The sequence below is a fragment of the Rhipicephalus microplus genome, chromosome 2 (assembly GCF_043290135.1).
Source record: "Rhipicephalus microplus isolate Deutch F79 chromosome 2, USDA_Rmic, whole genome shotgun sequence".
In the NCBI taxonomy this organism is placed as follows: Eukaryota; Metazoa; Arthropoda; class Arachnida; order Ixodida; family Ixodidae; genus Rhipicephalus; species Rhipicephalus microplus.
The window spans coordinates 32,798,615-32,817,910 of NC_134701.1; positions in this window are offsets into that span (position 1 = coordinate 32,798,615).

Here is a 19,296-nt window from a genome sequence, read left to right on the forward strand (position 1 = left end):
TAGCCAGTAGATCCACCTTACCGACCTTTCCAGCAGATTGGTATGGACCTACTGGGGCCGTTCCCGACGTCGGCTTTCGGAAACAAGTGGATCGTGGTAGCTACCGACTACCTCACCCGCTACGCCGAGACAAAAGCCCTGCCAAAAGGCAGTGCATCTGAGGTAGCTAAATTCTTTGTCGAAAATATCGTCCTACGTCATGGCGCCCCGGAGGTCCTTATCACCGACAGAGGAACGGCATTCACTGCCGACTTAACTCAAGCAATCTTGGCATACAGCCAAACAAACCACCGCCGGACGACAGCGTACCACCCACAGACCAACGGCCTCACCGAGCGGCTTAACAAGACGATCGCCGACATGCTGTCAATGTACGTCGATGTCGAACACAAGACATGGGACGCAATTCTTCCGTATGTGACCTTCGCATACAACACGGCGGTGCAGGAGACGATGCAGATATCTCCATACAAATTGGTCTACGGAAAGAGCCCGGCAACGACGCTCGATGCCATGTTACCCAACGCCACCGACGATGCAAACCTCGATGTGAGCGAGTACCTTCAACGCGCCGAAGAAGTCCGACAACTTGCGCGTCTCCGTATCAAGAATCAACAGACGACCGACAGCCACCGTTACAACCTTCGACGACGCTTCGTGGAATACCAGCCCGGTGAACGTGTTTGGGTGTGGACGCCGATACGCCGACGTGGACTAAGTGAAAAGCTTCTGCGACGATACTTCGGACCGTACAGGGTGGTTCGACGGCTCGGCCGACTTGATTACGAGGTTGTCCCCGACGGCATCACGAACTCTCAACGACGCCGATCGCGACCTGAAGTCGTCCATGTCGCGCGCCTCAAGCCGTTTCATGCGCGCTAACAAACTGAACTAGTGTTTTTTGTATTAATGTTGTATCGTAATTTATTCATTGTACTTTCTTGCATTATTATTGTACTTTCATCTTTAGTTAAAGCATCGGGACGATGCCTTTTTTTCAGAGGGGGCAATGCCACGTTCCACTTCCCAAGTTTTTGTTATCGTCCCAAAACACCGCACGATTCTCATCGCAAACCGCGCCTGCAGTTTTCTAGAAGGTTCCGGACTGTAGTAGATCATTTCGATAAGATCACGCCCACTGTGCGAACGGTACAGATTGTTCTGGAACCTACGCTACCGCCAGCGATAACGCTAGAACATTCGACGGCAAGAGTATAAATGCCGACGCGCTTCGCCGCTCTTCAGTTGTTGTTGATCGAAGGCCGACGCTGCATTCGCCGCTATCAGTCCGAGACTGCTATCTGTGCAAGACTGCTGCTGTAATTAGACTTTCCCTTTACCGGGCACAGGTTCGCCCAAATAAACAGTTAAATCCCAACACGAAGTTTCCTGTCTTCGGCCACGTCACGACCCCGTGACAATATAAACTGTGTGACGTAAATTTATTTTTTCCCTTTGCAATTGCCTTGCGTAATGTAAGGGGGATTTAGGAATTGCTAGAGCAAAAAATATGCCCCTAAAGTGAAGCAGAGAACCCGTCATGTTACCGGTGGCAAGATGCTATTTTATTATAAGAATTTTGTTGGGACATGTAGTGCTCGACATGTGACTTTATGTTACAGGTTTCCTTGAGAAACCTCAGCACACATTTTAGTAGTGTTGTGTTTGTCGGGCCACTCTTTTGCCGTGGCTGCCAGAAAGGAAGAAAGGCAGCCGCCTTGTCATTTTGTGGAGATAAGGAGCCGCGCCAAGATGCCGCGCTGTTTTCTTGTGCTGGGCGTGGCGTGGGTGAAATTATTTACGGAACACCTTCGGGTCCGTGCAAAGGTGCGACACGTGGCGTCTTCGTGCCCCAGTAAAAGACACAATGTCGAGCTTCAGCTGATTACGGACGTGGAACCAACACGCTATGCGTCTCTGACTAATACGGCATGAACGTTGATGATGTTTGATGTTTTGTGGCGCAAGGGCCATTTCATGGCCAAAGAGCGCCAGTTCATCTTACTAGAGATATGAACAATGATTGTGATAAGCGGCTGCAAAAGGCCATAAAAATCCTCGCGCTAAGGCGGGTAGAAACGTAGAAATGTTAAAATTATGACCATGTCGTGAAAGATGTGTTGTGTTATGAATGACAAACGTTTGTGATGATAAAAACTTTGGTGGACCTGTATGGCATTAACACTAGTGGCCCACTCGTTCACACCCTTGCGTCCAAGGGTCGTGAGGCAAGTGCTTTTTTGGGTGTATCCACCACAGTAGAGACCTTTCTAGAAAGGTCGCGCTACGGAATGCCCGGTTATATTATATGAAAAGTACGAACCTCTCTTAAAAAAGCTAACAATGATTTATGTGTAAAAAGTAGTTCCCTACCTCCGAACATTGCAGGTAATGGAGAGTGTTGTCCTCTTAGCGTTTATAACTCTTTACACTGGATCAGAATGTGAAGTACAGTGGGCGCTTCTCCACATCTTTCACACAAATGTGGATCACCACCAGTCAAAAGAAATGAATGTTTACTGTATGTATGTCCTGTTCTCAACCTTGTAAGTATTACGTCTGTGGGGCGTGATTTTGATACTGGTGGCCAATGACCAAGATGCGGCTTGATGACATGCATCTTATTACCTGTGTGTGCGTTCCATGTGCTCTGCCAATAACCCATGAGCTTTCGTTTTAGAACAGCTTTCAAGTCGAGTGCAGGAACTGGTATTGGTGTATTGCTAGCCGTTTTGTTGGGGGATCCAGCTAGCTGGTCCACCACAGCGTCGCCTTGTATTTCACGGTGTCCTGGCACCAAGCAAACTTCAACATGCTGCTTGGATGAGTACACTGTGCATAGGAGTGAATAAATCGAGGCAAAGACAGAGTTTTCATGCTTTTTAGGTGTTTTCAGAGCTTTCACTGCGCTTAGGGAAACAGTATATATTATTGCCTTATGTAGTTTATTTGCTTATTGTGTTTAATATCCGCAAGCATCGCATAAGCTTCACCGAGGAAATTGCCTGAAACAGAGTGCAGAACGCCAACTTACAAAAAGTATGGGCCGACGGCTGCATACCAGACAGAAGTGGTAGACTTTGAAGCATGTGTAAAGAACTCAGGTCATGTGTATTTATGTTGTAGTTCAAAAAAGTATGTCTGGATATGTGCTATTGGTACATGCTTCGTAACCTCCAAGAAATACACGTCGCAATCTATCGCCTGCCACTGCTACGGAGGCAGGCATACTGCGGGAGGCATCAAGCGGTGTTCGAGTGGCACACCGGTTTCTTTCGCTAGGTCCCTCACACGTAGTGAGTTGGGCTGTCTCATAGAATGTCGCTGCTCAAACACACCAAGGCTTGACATGTCTATAATTGTGGAATGTGTTTGATGAACCTTGTTTGCATTGACATTAAGATAGTACTTAAAGACATGTAACATCTCTGCAGGTGGAACGACCATTCGTTCGATTCCACGTACACGCTTTCCATGGAGTTAGTACAAAAAGCACCCGTAGGGAAATTAATGCCTAGATGAAGAACAGGGTCAAGCAATTTGAGGGAAGTAGGTGTCGCAGACTGATATACTATTGCCACATTCTCTAGGCGAATACGTATGAGGCTTTTATACAAATTCATTAAAAACTTCTTGTCACTTCCCCACGTAGTGCTCGACAACACTTTTAGAACGTACATTGCTTTGATGCATTTGTTTTTAAATACTTCATGTGTGGTATGAAAGTTAGCTTGGCACCCAAAGTTAGGCCTAGGAATATGTGTTCAGTACTAACAGAAAGACGTTGCCCATGCAGTTGAGCATCGGTTAGGAATGGATGCCTTTCTTCCTGGAGAACGAAATGCACTTGCTTTTCTTTGCATTCAGTCGGAACCCATTTTCTTCTGCCCAAATGGAAACTTTTTTCATACCAAGCTGAACCTACCGCTCACACATTGCCAGGTTGCATGACTTAAAGACAAGCTTGACGTCATCAACATATGCACACTAGAACATGTTGCGGAAGATGGACAGGTGCAAGGAATTTATTTTGATAATAAAAAGTGTACATCTAAGTACACCACCTTGCAGCACTCCTGCTTCTCGAACATGTTTCGGAAAAAAACGCTGCCCACTCGGACACGGAATGTCCAGTTCGACAAGTAACTTTCGATTATAGTAAGCATTCTGCCACACACGCAAGGTGGGATAGGTCTCCTAATAATTAAAAGTGCCATGTTGTATCATAAGCCTTTTCAATATCGAGGAACACACAAAAAAGTATTGTTTGTGGACAAAAGCGTCTCTGATCTGTGCCTCGATACGAACAAGATGATCGGTGGTAGATCTACCCTCTCGAAATCTACACTGTAAAGGGTCGAGCGATATTTCAAGTCAGTTGTTCATAAATTTTTCGAAAAGTTTGCACAAGCAGCTTGTAAGTGCGACAGGCCTCTAACTCAAAACTGAAGCAGGGCCCCTGCCGTCTTTCAAAATGGGAATAACAATAGCCTCTTTCCAGGAAGCAGGGATAGTGCCAGAAAGCCAGATATCATTGTACAAAGTAAAGTTTTTTCGTTTCAATTGGTAGGTTTCTCAGCATATCATACAGCACACGGTCGGAACCAGGGGCGGAATCAATGCAGAAGTTTAGTGACTTTTGGAGCTTAGCTAAGCTGAAAGCTTGGTTGTACGCCTCGTATCTTGCACATTTGTGTTCGAGTTTTTGCTTTTCTATTTTTGGTCTGTATTTTCGGAAAGCGTCAGTATAGTGCGACTAGCTGGACACCCTACCAACCATGTGCCAGACTTTTGCCTTCTGAGTATATGAATCGATCTCGGACAAAAACTTCTGCTAACTTTCTTTTCTGGCCTGCCAACAAGTTCTCCTGCCTTGAGACTTTATTTTTTTAAAGCTATCAAAATTTTTGGCTGTCGGTGAGTTCCGGAGCAACCTCCATGCTCTGTTTTGCTGTTTTCGCGCGTTTCAGAATTCAGAGTTCCACCACAGCACCCGCCGTTTTTCAGGGTGTCCATTTGTTTGTTGGATGCATTTTGTTGCAGCATCAATAAAAAACGCTGTGTAGTAGTTGACAGCAACATCAATGCTCAAAGTACATATGTCACTCCAACCTAAACGAGCGATGATATAAAACTGTTCCCAGGCGGCTCTGTTTATGAGCCATTTGGGAAGACGTGGTGGACACTCAGTTGCTGTAGTTGTGCTCAAAACTACGGGGAAGTGGTCACTTCTGTACGGATTCCTGATAACTTTCCACTAGAGTAGAGTCATAAGAGACGGAGACACTATGCTTAGGTTTATGGAGGAGTAGGTATTATTAGCGAGATTTTAACAGGTTGGTTCTTTTTGATTCAGAAGGCACGCGCTTGACGAGAGAAGGTACTGTTCAATCAATCGACATCGCGCGCCGCAACGAGAGTATCCCCATAGCCTGCTATGCGCAGGCTATCGGGGTACTCCCTGATCAGTTTAACATTCTGATCAGTTCAACATTCTGATCAGTTTAACATTCTGATCAGTTTAACATTCTGATCAGTTTAACATTCTGATCAGTTCAACAAAAAAAAACAGCTCAATCACCCACTGCCTCAAGAGATGTTTGGAGTTGTAAGCATGTGCATGCAAATCCTTCATTTATGATAATGGAAACACCTCCGGGTGATGTTATGGCGTCATCACGGTCCTTTCTGAAAATAACGTATTTTCGGAGAAAGTTGTTGCGTTTTGAATTTAGGTGTGTTTTTTATGCACATATCACCTATGGTGTGTGTTCGTGCAAACGTTCTTGGACGTCGTCAAAGTTTCTGAGAAGGCCCCTGACGTTCTAAAGTATAATTTGAGTATACACGGTGAAAGTAACGCAGTGCTGTGTGTACGAAAAGCAGGCGGCTGTTTAGGTGGGGAGTTTCAGTTCATGTACCAGGGCCGTCCCCAGGCCCTGTTATATGCTTTTTTGTTTTCTTGGTGTGCTCCAAGGAGCCACGCCGCTCTTTCGGCACTAAGAGTACCGAGGTATCCATTGCCTTCTCGGAGGCACTGGATGCCCACACGTGTGAGCTGGTAGTTCGAATTCCGGGCCTCGCCTGGTGAGGCAAGGCCTTCATACCTGAGGACCCTGGAGTCTCGGGTGTCTGTTTGGGAGTAGGTGGTGTAGTCTGGACTAGAGCCGCCTTGGAGGCAGGTGCCACATTTGCCGGCTTGGTATATGCGGGTTGATAGAGTGCGAGGGCTGGTGCGGTGGTGCCCCCTGACGCACCGCATCACCATATGTTGGGCCAAAGAATAGCGAGGCCCTTTTCCGTGGTTTTTTATAAGAAATTTTTTCTTCTACCTTTAGTGTTATCTCCTTTTCGTTTTTATAGTATGCGCAGGAGGGTGAATAAGTGGCATGGTTTCCTTCACAGTTTACACTGTGGGGTTGTTGTTTGGAGTTTTCAGACACGCGGCCTAGGACTTCACATCGTGCACAGGTCTGGCGACCAGGACAGCTTTGAGAGCCATGGCCATACATCTGGCAATGGAAGCAATGAGAGTTTGGTATGTACGTCCTGAGAGAGGTCTTCGTGTACCCTGTTTGAATGGATCCCGGCAGTTTACTGAAAGCAAACGTGAGTATTAGGTGTTTTGTAGGTGTTTCCTTGTTGTCTCTTCTGATGATGATCCTTTGCACATTTTTCACACTCTGACTCCTCCACTCCTCCAGAATTTTTGCTTTGGTTAGGCCAAGCAAATCGGCATCAGATACCACACCAGGAGTTGTGTTGATTGATCCCTGAGGTGTTACATTGATCAGAGTGTCACCAAAAGATGCAATATTGTGTAGTTTCTCAAACTGTTCTTTTTCTCAAACTTCGAGGAGGAAGTCTTCGCTGGCCATTTTGGTAACGTCGTAGTCGCCTCCAAAAGTTTCTGTAAGACACCTGACTACTACAAGAAAGGATACAGTTCTGGCTTGCTTGCGACTCTTCTCACTATGTATGACATGAAAATGGGAGAAGTTCTCATTTGAATGGTTGAAAAAATCAAAGCTTTCGGTGGGTACGCGCTTTAAAAGCGGTACGACCACATAACAAAAGAAAAGCTCTCTGCATGCCTGTTTCATTTTCTCCAGAACTGTTGGCGGCCACCCACCACAGAGCCCAACGAGGGGACGCTACAAGTTTGTGGATGCTGAAACCTGCAGATGCCAGCTCTACAACGCCGTTATAAACCAATACGCCTAGACTAAAGTAGGCTATTTGTACAGGGTTAACCCTAGCGGCAAGGAAGTTTGGAACTAAACGGAAGAGACTAGAAGTCAGGGCAGATAGAAAGTGAGAGATAATGACGAAGATATAGGGAGAAAGAGATAGGAAAACGCGACTGCTGATTTCCCTGGTTGAGTCAGCCCGGGGGTGCCGGCTACGCCAAGCCGGGGCCAAAGGGGTGTGTTGCCTCTGCCGGGGATGCCTTAAAGTCCATTCACCCGGTGTCGGCTCAATCCCCAGGATCCCCTTTTCCCCGGACAGTGGCTCAACCACGCATGGCCAGGCGTGGAAGGAGATCGAACCTCTACCCCCCCCCCCCCCCGTTAGCTCGAGTCCGTTGTGTCGCTACACACCAAACGCCTACTTTCACAGACGCCACTAAATGTCAAGACATGGCCCCTCGGTGGCTCCTAGACCGCGACTGCTGTTCGACAAAGCATGGGTCGTTGGCGACTCGTTTTACCCCACTCAAGCAACATTCATTGAAGGAGGCAGCATCGCGAAGATTATACAAGTGTTTGGTTTGTGTATGTGTGTTTGTTGGGGGAGGTGCCGGCATGATGATACTCGTGTGTGCTGCGGGACATGTTATTAAACAGTGACGATTGGACCTATTTACAGATCTAGGCATCTGGGGAGATGAGACTGTATTTATTCAGACCTCGCGGGCTTCTGTGTGTGGTTCACGGAGCTTGTTCAAGAAACAGCCTTTTATAATGTAGAGCTCTCAATGTAGAACTTTGGGTCTGAGAGCCCGTGCCAAGTAAATGATGTAAATAAACCGTTTTTACGAAGTTAAACCTCCTCCTGCCTCGACATCTTGATTCTAGATTTCCGGAGCCACAAACCACGGTCGCAACAACTGCATAGCAGCGGTGGGACGAAACTCGGCGACAGAGAGTGACACTGAGCGGAGGTCAGCGGAAAGCCCTAGGCCTGGAAGTCGGTGGGATCGACGCAGCGTACTACGACCACACTTTTTCGAGTGAGTGCCTGGCTTTGTGCTTGAGATTTATCGAGTGTTTTAGCCTAGACCGGTTAAAAGATAGATATAACGGACAACTGCCTAGACACTCTGGTTGTTAGTAGTTCAGAGAGCAGCACTTGATGATTATCTGGGCAAGTAGGTTGAGTACGTAAGCTTGTGTAATTCAGTAGGTACGTGAGTTTTGCGGGAGTTTTAAGGGAACGTTGCGGGGAAAGTTTTCGGGTGTTGAAGAGCATAGGAGTGAAAAAGAATGAGGAAAAGTGTTGGGTGAGAGGTTGGCCACGTAGTGCTAATTGTGTGCTTATGCTTTTGGTCTCCGCTGTCGGATTTACCAGGCTTCAATTCTCACGCACAATTGAAACGTGGGTGGATTAGTGTTTTTTTTCACAGCTGAGCCAAGGCAAAGTAGTCGCCTAGTAGCCATGGACCTGATGAGATTAACGAAAGATAACGTTCCAAACCTGTGTTGGGATCTCGACCTAGAATTCGAAAATGATATGCCTCCATGTGAACTTCTTGAGATAATTCTCGAAACTAAAAGTAACACGGCCGATTTTGAGCACATCATTGGAACAGGAATCGATAGAGAAACAGAAAATAAAGGAGGAAAAGTACAGAAAGGCGATGCAAGAAATTTCTGAGGAGGAAAGGCTCAAACGCGAGTGCGAAAGACTAGAACGCAGGTTGATTGATATGTGGCGTTTTAACGTCCCAAAACCACCATATGATTATGAGAGACGCCGTAGTGGAGGGCTCCATAAATTTTGACCACCTGGGGTTCTTTAACGTGCACCCAAATCTGAGCACACGGGCCTACAATATTTCCGCCTCCATCGGAAATGCAGCCGGCGCAGCCGGGATATGAACCCACGACCTGCGGGTCAGCAGCCGAGTACCTTGGTCACTAGACCACCATGGCGGGGCTAGAACGCAGGTTATATGTGGAGCAGATGTGTGCTCCATCAGTACAAAAGCACATGAGAAGTGGGAAGAACAGCTGTGTGTGGTGTAAATAGGAGGCGCGGAAAAAGCTAGCACCTACGAGGGTAGCAATGGGTTCATGAATGAACCGAGGTTCACAGCAGCGAAAAAAGCTGCGATAAAAGGAGAGGCCGACGAAGGCCATAGTAAATGCGGTGAAGTGCTGTGTCAGGGGAATGCTAGGAAAACAGCTAAGATAGTTTTAGACCACCTGGCGCAGACACAAAGTGAGAGTGTGGGTACGTCGGATCTTGCCTGCAGAGTCCAAGAAGATTTCTACCCGCTAGACAAGAACACCACCATTAGGCCAGCACAGTGTAGGAAAGTAGTGCAGGGTGGAGAAGTTGTGGACAGCTCCCAGGCATGTGAGCTGAATTGACGAGAAAATATCGCCACGGTGGATTCTGCATGTGGTGTCCAAGAGGATTTCGACGCGCTAACCACGAACACCGGGGCTAATTCAGGAAATGGATCGATAGAAGATATCGCTCAGTACCATGCAGTTGTGAGCAGCCTCTGAAGTGCGAGCTAGCTTCTTCGGAAGAAAACAGCTGCAGTGTTACGAGATGTGTTAAGCAGTCTGACAGTCTGGAGGGTAAGGAAAATGATTGGTGCGCAAATCATTTAAACTGCGCAGGCAAGACAGCTAACAAAACCAACGAGAGTGCTGGAGAGCAAGAGGCATGAGCAGCATGCTCTGAGAGGCCTCTTAAGAAGAAGTGTAGACAGAAGAATCGTCGAAAAGACAGGAAAGGGACAGCGAGCGCACGCTTGAAAAAAGGCAGCTGACGTTCAACGGTAGTAATACAAATGAGGCATTTGTCGTCGGCGCTGGGGTTGCTTTGCTTGTGTCCGAACCGCCGGATGAACATGAAAAGGAAAGTGCGCTGGGCGATCATGCAAACGAAAGGAAGGGGCATAGTAAGCAGAATGAGGTCTTTGTCATCCGCGCGCAAGTTGGTTTGCATGTGTCTGAGCTGCCGAATGAAGAGAAGAAAAAGGGCACGTTGGGCCAAAATGCAGACTGAAGGAAGCGGCTGGTCAATCTTCCGTAGGTCTATCCAAGGCACGTTTGATGAGACACGGGAGTGCAAGTTCACTGGCTCGCAAGTAGCCGAGCAAGGGGAACAACGCAGGTCGCCAGCAAGGAACTTAGTGGGGCTCGGAGGTGAAGCGAATGGGTTTTGTGATTGATCTCTCCTTCGTCCGCCAATGAAGGCCCACAGGGCTCGACCGATACGCGTTAGTCTCAAAATTGAGTGACAGCGGTAAGCGTTTAGAAAGGCTCGTTGGAAAATTTGTGTTTTTCTTTTCATGTTCTCTTTTAGCTGTTTAAGTTGGTTTTGATTTTGGAAAGTGTTTTGTAAGTATTTCGGCTGCGAGCTAGCGTTTTGGTAACAAGTGTTAGGTTTTGTTTATTTTTTAAGCAGTGTATGTTTTCGTTTCAAAAGTAAGCGCTGTGCGGTTACATAATGAAACGCCTAAAAGCGTTTGTCGAGTAAGAGCAACGTTGGAAACAATTTTGAAGCGAGGAGACCCAAGCATATTCCTTGTGGGTCTTTTCAGGATTCATGCGAAAGTTTTAATTGTTAATTAAATGATTTTTTCGCATGAGTCAGGTGTGGACGTCAGTGAGAAAAGTTAGTTCGAAAGTTAATGTGTGGCTTTTACGAAGATGGAAACCGCAAAGCAGAATTAGTAGTTCATCCACGCACGAGCACTATAACATGTGTTTGCGGACGTGTAATGGGATTGTTCCTGATGCAGTTGCAGCACGACAGTTATTTTTTCATCGGCTCAAAGAAAATTGATGACTGGCTGTGGTGGCACATAATTTTGGAGACTGAAAGACAGCGGGAAGCAAAAGGCTTATTTAGGAGTATGAGGCCTGGTAAGTTACAGCGGATAACTAATGATGGCACATAAGTATGCCATGGAGAACGCTTCGATTGATTGTTTATTTTTTAAAAAACAGTTTGGGGAAATATTATTCTCGTGTTACGGATTGGGAGCTTTGGCGAAAGCTCAGAGAAATAATCTGATTGCTGCTCTGTGTTTAATTAAAATACCTAAGGAAGGTTTGTTTTAGAATAATTTCGGACTCGATGTGTCTCAAGTGTGGGCAGGGTGCTCTTTCATGTATGTGGTTGTGTGTATGGCTGTGTAATCCCAGGAAGAAAGGGCCCATGGTTGATTGAAGATTGCCGTATTGCACCATCGGCAGTGGCCTGGATGATGCCACCAGACAACAACGCTTCAGGCAACCTGTACGGCTGGTCACCCTCAGGTCGCTAGTTTTCAGCTGGTGGACGAGCTGTTGTGTTTGGCGGGCCACCTTTTTGCCGCGGCCGCCAGAAAGAAAGAAAGGCAACCGCCTCGTCATTTTAAGTAGATAAGGAGCAGCGGCAAGACGCCCTGCTGTTTCCATGTGCTGTGTGCGGCATGGCTGAAATTACTTTATGGAGCACCGCTGTTCTTCGGGTCTGCGCAAAGGTGCGGCACGTGGGGTTTTTATGCCCCAGTAAAAGCCACAATGCCGAGCTTCCGCTGATTAGGGACGCCGGATCATCACGATGTGCGTCTCTGACTAATAAGCCGCCGACGCTCAAAACTGCACCAGATGTCCAGGCATGGCCCCTCGGTGGTGCCTAGACGGCTATTGCCGTTCGACAAAGCATAGGTGGTCAGCCCGAGCGACGAGATGAGACTCGTTTTGCCCCGCTCAAGCAAGATTCACCGAAGGAGGTAGCATCGCCGGGATTATACACGTGTTTGGTTTGTGTATGTGTTTGTTGGGGTCAGTGCGGCTTAATGATACTCGTGTGTGCTGCGGGACATGTTATTGCACAGTGCAATTTGGACCTGTTCCCCGATATGGGGCCCTGGGAAGTTGAGAATGTATTTAATCAGACCTCGCGGGCTACTGAGTGTGGTTCACTGAGCTTGTCCAAGAGACAGCCTTTTTCAGTATAGAGCTCTCAATGTAGAGCTTTGGGCATGAGAGCCCGTGCCATGTAAATATTGTAAATAAACCCTCTTTACGAACTTCAACCTCCTCCTGCCTCGACATCTTGATCCCGGATCTCCGGTGCCACAAACCCCGGACGCAACAGTAGAAAACAATTCATCAACAGACTTTTCGGTAGGGTATTTTCGCCGAGAACTGCGATCTCTTACCTTATATTTATCCTAAGGTCTGCTGTAAAATCTTTTGTCTTCGTGTGAGTCTCACATACGCTCCGACTATGGAAATGGTTCTATACAATGACTACCTCAAAATACAAGGCTTGGTTCTGAGAAGCTTGACCCCGGAAACAGTAGCGGACAAGCTGTGAGGCTGTACAGAGTGGAGCGGGAAAAATTTTGTTCTCTCAAATCTTACGGGCGGCTGTGACGAAAACCACGAGTGTTGAAGATTAGGCGAGTTGGTTCGTCGTACTTGAACTGGCATAGCGCATTACGGGGAAGAAGAAGAAACGGCCGAGCAGACCGACACAAGAGGGCATAGCGCTAACTTCCAACTGGAAGTTAGCGCTCTGTCCTTTTGTGTCGGTCTGCTCGGCCGTTTCTTCTTCCCCGTAATGCGCTATACCAGTTCAAGTGTGACGAAAAGTTTTCGTTGAGAATTCGAAAAATTGTTTCGAGGTGCGATTGCGTCGCCTCTTTGCTAGTGAAGCTTGTAGTTGTTGCTAAGAGGGTTCATGCATTAAGATTGCCAGGCAGTTTCTTTAGTGTGCGCATGAAGACGACGGCTTTGGGCGCACAGATCAGGGAGAATATTTCATAGAAACCAACTGGGACAACACTTCCACTGCCATAGCTTTTCTTTACACTCACTTTTGATCGTTTGTTTCTACACACAAGCTGTTTGCTCGCATCATACTTTTGCAACCCCCCACGCACCCAGTTATGACTTCTCAGGGAACGTTCAGCGCTTTTTTTACCTGACAAGATATCTGTGGCATTCCTGTTTTTAATGTTCCAGAAAATGAAGTGCAACCACACTTCATGAATCGAAAAGAGGTGTGCGTAGTGTATCAGTCCATGCTTATCAACTTCACCACGAAGATGTCGTTCTAATGGAAGGGTTGGCCTTAAAGGGTTACTGAAGTGAAACTATGGCCTAGCTTTTGTAAACTTTGCTCTGAGAATAGTGATGTTGCAATTTTCGCCGTCATAAGTTCATTATTAGAGGAGAATACTCAAAGTTGATATTTCTTGAATAAATTTCTTGCCGAAATTTCTGCGCGTGACTTCACTGTTTCCAAAACGCATTTTTCGTGTTTTCGCGACGTTGGCTTGATGACATTTTCTGAAGCATCTTACGTGAGGCCTATGTTGTAGGCCCGTGTGCTCAGATTTGGGTGCACGTTAAAGAACCCAAGGTGGTCTAATTTTCCGAAGCCCTCCACTACGGCGTCTCTCATAATCATATAGTGGTTTTGGGACGTTAAACACCACATATCAATCAATCAATTACTTGAGGCCTACGTCCCCTATAAATCACACTGTGTGCCTAATACAACCGATTAGGCCTTGCAAACAAGGTCAAGATCAATGACGTACCAGAGTTTGCTTCGGAAATCTCAGGAAGGCGTCTCCACCCGCCTTTTACCTTTTCATGCGTTTGCTCACAAAGACAGCGTCATCTCGCAGTATGCGTGGCGTTTTCGGAACGCTCAAATAAATGGCCTTTTTCTCCATTGTCCTTTTAAGATAAAAGAATGAGGAGCCACAGAAAATTCAAAAGTAAGAAAATATAACGCAGTGCTGAAAACATCTTTATGCATGCAGATATGAAAACATTGTCCTATTATGAAGGACAGACAGATCACTGCACTTGTTGCATGGCTGCATGTAGTTAAATATCTCTCCTTAGGTCAGGAGGTCACGTATTCCAAGATGTATTGAGGTGATGGTGACCTGAAAAATTGTGAACAGCGTGGCGCCCACACGCTGAGTTTATTGTGCTCGTCTGGGCACCGGCTAACCAGGGGCTTCGAGAAAACGAGGAGACTCATTCGGTCACCTTAGGTCTCTCCTACCGGTCGACCCCGGAAGCTCACAAGTTACGGAACTTGCAAAAAAAAAGGAAGGATATGCGCATGTATCATGAAACCATTGCACATCAGAGGCTAACTGTGAGCGGATAGATCCCTTAGTAATAAAGATGAGGTTGGATGGCGATCGGCGTTTTTCTGAACCCCATCCTTAACAGCACTCTAAAACTTGTAGCTGGGCGAGCTGCTTCGCAATTCAGGGTAAACTTCTGTGCGCAAGTACAGATAACGACACAGAAAAATAAGAGACAGCGACAAGTGCTTGATCATGTTTCTACTTTTTCTGTGTCATTGTCTGTATTTGGGCACACCGTTTACCGTGAATAATTTATTTATTTATTTATTTATTTGTTTATTTATTTATTTATTACATATTGCGGACCTGTTTACCAGGTTTTAAGCAGGAATGGGCATACGGAAATGTTTACTACAAAAACATAATTGACGTCACACAGCGTACTGACAGTGAGTACAGTTCAACACATTTGTATTGATTTACAAAAAAACTGAAGAAAAACATTGCAACAATGGCGTAGCTTCGCTGACTGAAACGTACTAAAAATGGAAGCATTGTGTAACTCTGGGCTGCATTACTGTACAAGAAAACTGTTAGTGGTTATTGAGAGCATATAGAAATAAATCAACTGTTGGACACTGTACAGCATCAGGTGATAGGCAATTCCACTCGCGGGTTGTTCTTGGAAAAAATGAATACCTGAATGTGTCTGTGCGGTTTCCGTAATCTAAAACTTTCTTTGAATGATGTGAGTGCACAGCATACTCATTTAATTGTCCAATGTGTACTGTTTTGTTGATACCAATTTTGTTGTGGAAAATGAGGTAAAAAAGCTCCAGCCTCTCCATTCTTCTTCTCTTCTGTAGTTTTTTGAGATCCGCTTTAATTAGTAGAAGTGAAGGGAAAGTACGCCAAATATAACAATTAAAAACAAATTGGACAGATTTTCTGTGAACCATTTCTATTTTTTAATATAGGACTCAGTAAAGGGATCCCACACTGCAACTCCATATTCTAATACTGGTCTAATGAAAGTTTTGTTCGCGAGAAGTTTGATGTGTGGTGTGGCATTCACAAGCCTCCTTCGCAAATAGCCAAGCTTTTTCATTGCCGTTCTTTCAATATATTCTATGTGTTCATTCCATTTTAGGTCTGATGTGAGTATGAGTCCTAAATATTTGTGTTTAGTGACTTCGGATAACGCATGACCATTGACGTGATAGGTAAACAGATGCGGCTGTTTCTTACGCGTAACTCGCATCGCTACTGTTTTTTATAATAATTTGTCATCTGGCAATTTTCAGACCCCGTTTATAGCGTTGCTCGTGCATTATTTAAAGATTCTTGATTGCTGTAGCTATAAATTTTCTGATATATTATACAGTCGTCCACGAAAAGCTTTATTTTTACGGGCAAGTTTAGCACAATATCATTAATAAATAACAGAGAAAACAACGGCCCCGAAATTGGCCCTTGAAGCACATCCGATTTCACGGGGGCTGAACTTGAGGTGACACAATCAATGGCAACACATTGGCTCCTCATTTAAAGATAAGCAGTTATCCATGCAAGTAATTTGTCATTGTTCAGAATTGGTCTGAGCTTAATTCGTGATTTTTGGTGAGTCACAATTCACAGCACAGCCAGGAGCTTTCTGGTTCGAATACAAATAACGAGAAAAAGGCTAATTTTGTCCACACGGTGTGGAATTATATGTCCGAGAAAAAAACAATGGTTCACACTGCATAAAACCGGGAGGCCCTGCTCCGCAGCCCCGACCCAAATGTCCAGCAGGACAGTCATGCCTTGCTGCTGCTGTACCCCAAGAGATTCGGGCCGATGGCTAGGGGTGATGGGCCATGCCTCACGTAATGTACTTACTTTCTATGAGGACCGCCTTTCTGGGGACCTACCATGGAAAACTTTTGGTCCATCTGTCTGTACATTTGTCTGTTTGTACGCCCTTAACGATACCTCAAACGGCACCAAACAGCCAACCACAACCGCCGCGCCTACCATTATTGCTCCAGGTTTGCGATTGTCAGTTAGTTGTGCGATTATCAGTTAAAAAGCCAATAATGCGTATATACGGGCGCCATAAGAACACGTCTATGTTCTGTATGTCTGCCTTTATAATAGAAGAGGCACACACAAGCAATTCTAAGGACTGTACCGCTTATCGCACTACGCCGGCGCTCAAAAATGCTACGCTCAAAAAGGTGTTTCCAACGCTTTGCTACGACGACACGATGGTGGCACCTGCCCGTCGCTTTGCGTTCTACACCTTGTCACCTCCGAGACTGGCGGGCATCTTTCTACGCCGGTGCGCACGACTTTGTTTTCTAACTGCCAGATTTCGCTCGTGTCTAACGTGTCTGTAAGCGCTCATTCGCCTCCGCTACACGCTCGAAACACTCTAACACAGCGCCTCCAGTTCACCAATTTCCTTGCGGAGAACATCAAAGAAATGTTTAGTTCACTCTCTCCAGACGCAAGACTATCGTCTTTTGACGACATTTGCAGTGTAACATGCAGATTCAGCCCACTTTTTTTTAAATAGTTCTTTTCCTCTCGTTCTCTACTCGAGCCTATTTAATGGCATGATCAAAGTCTTATGTGTGTTTGTCTTAACAGAAATAATTTATTTGCTTATGATGTTGTTGAGTGGGCTAGTTGGTTGTGAATACCTAAAGTTAACAGCTCGAAATAAACTCGGCCTAGGATAAAAAACACACGGGTCAAGCGCTGACTTCCAGCTGAGATTTTATGAATGAATGAATGAATAAATGAATGTGTGAATGAATGAATACATATTTTAGCTTGAATATTTTTTCCAAGAAATGTACAGGAGCTAAAGGCGAGCAACGCCTGACAGGGGTCGCTGAACCCGTAAACATAATAATACACCTTATTGAATTATGTATTGGTAGTTCAATGACAGTGAATGAAAAAAACCACACAAAATCGTAATAGTTTGCGATACAGTTCTTTATTAGTTTATTAGGAACAATTACAAAATTGTCCAAGGAGCCACGGCGAAAGGCATACATTGCCTGACTGGGCCATGCCACCCATACAGCAGAAGCAGCAGAATGACATTGACAAATATAAAAGGGTACACGGAAATCAAATACGACACCTCTGATCAATATTACACAGTCACATAGCAAAAAAGAGAAGAAACCTTAAGTGCAACTTTACCAAAGAAAATGCACGCACTACCCCAGAGCAATAAAAAATCACACACACACACACACACACACACACACACACACACACACGCACACGCACACGCACACGCACCACACACACACACACACACACACACACACACACACACACACAAGACTAGGAACAACTTTTAGGGCGCCCACTGTACATGTGGGGAGAAAAAGAAAAATAAACAGAATTCATAACATTCATACAGAACCATAGTATTTTTTTATTTGTATTAGTCGTCTGAAAATAATTATTTTTTTATTCTTTTTTGATAGACTTGCTTCCTAATTCTGAATTTGAGGATATCTATGGTAAAGGTATAGTCATTGAGGAGGTTAGATATTCGAACAGCAAGTTTTTGTTCTCCATAATTTGTTCTGCTTTGTAGTATAAATACAGAAATATATCTGAATTTGTAGACTGTCGTTTTCACACTCTACTTACTCTGGCAGGAATGTTTGTCAGATATAAATAGCCGCATAATTTCAAGAAATCGTTCGTATGTGTAGAGCTTGGGCACCTTTAGTATGTTACTTTGGAATAATACATTTAGGTTCTTACCATATGTCCCAAATTTTCTATTGCACGTAGCGCACGGTTTTGAAGCATTTCAGGAGACCCTAAGTTATACTGTGTTGTAGTCGACCAAACTAGAAGACATACTTTAAACGGTAATGCGTAAGTGCGTTGTAGATATAGTGCTTCACCCTTGTTGATAGTAAATATCGCAGCCTGTTCATTGCACCTACATCACGGGCAATAGTACTTTTGATAGAATTTATATGTGGTGACCAGGACATGTTCTCGTGGAATATATCTCCCAGGAATTTCGCCGTGGTAGACTGCTGAATATTTACTTTTCGAAACTATAGCTCAGGACAAGCCGTGTTCATTCTTTTGGTTTAAAGAGCAAGTATTTTGTTTTACTTACGTTTAATTGAAGTTCAGTTGCATTAAGCCACATATAGAATCTTTGAACCCAGGTGTTGGCTTGTTGAAAAATGCCGTGCAATTGCCTCCCTGAGAAGAACAAGTGAGTGTCGTCGGCATATAGTGTAGTGTTAGAGTATCCCTGTACGCTTATGATATCATTTATATACAACAAAAATAGAATGGGTCCTAAAGAGAAACCTTAGGGTACACCATAATATATGGTCTGAATTTCAGAGGTAGTGACATTATACATAAGATACTGTGTTAGTGCCGTTAGATAGCTTTTTATTAAGGATAAAGTGACGCCACGAATACCATAGTAAGGTAGTTTTTTTAAAAGAATTTTGTGTTGCACGTAATCAAAAGGTTTTCTAAAATCAAAAATAAACTAAGGGTTAGCATTCGGTTTTCAATGTTGTAAAAAGTTTGTTCTTTTATTTCAAGTAAAGCAGTTTCTGTAAATTTTTTTTACAGAAACGATATTTCTCTTGTGTAATTATGCTTTTCGTGTTTGAAAAACCATTCAGCCTATTGTTAATTATATGACCAGCCATTTTCGCTAGAAGTGATAGTACGGATGTTGCTCGGTAGTTATTCATATCTTTAGCTGGTCCGCCTTTATCACTCGAGCTAGCTTCATTATATTGGAGAACACGCCAATTCAAATAATTAAATTACAAATATGAGCTACATGTAGGCTTACATATTCCCTAACGGCTTTCAGCAGCTGCACATTTACACCGACAGCACCAGCCACACAACCGTCTTTAAGCTATGAGGTTATGGCCTGAACCTCCCGCTCTTATGTGGCTACCAAGAACAAAGTGGAAGAACACCTATTAGCAATATAT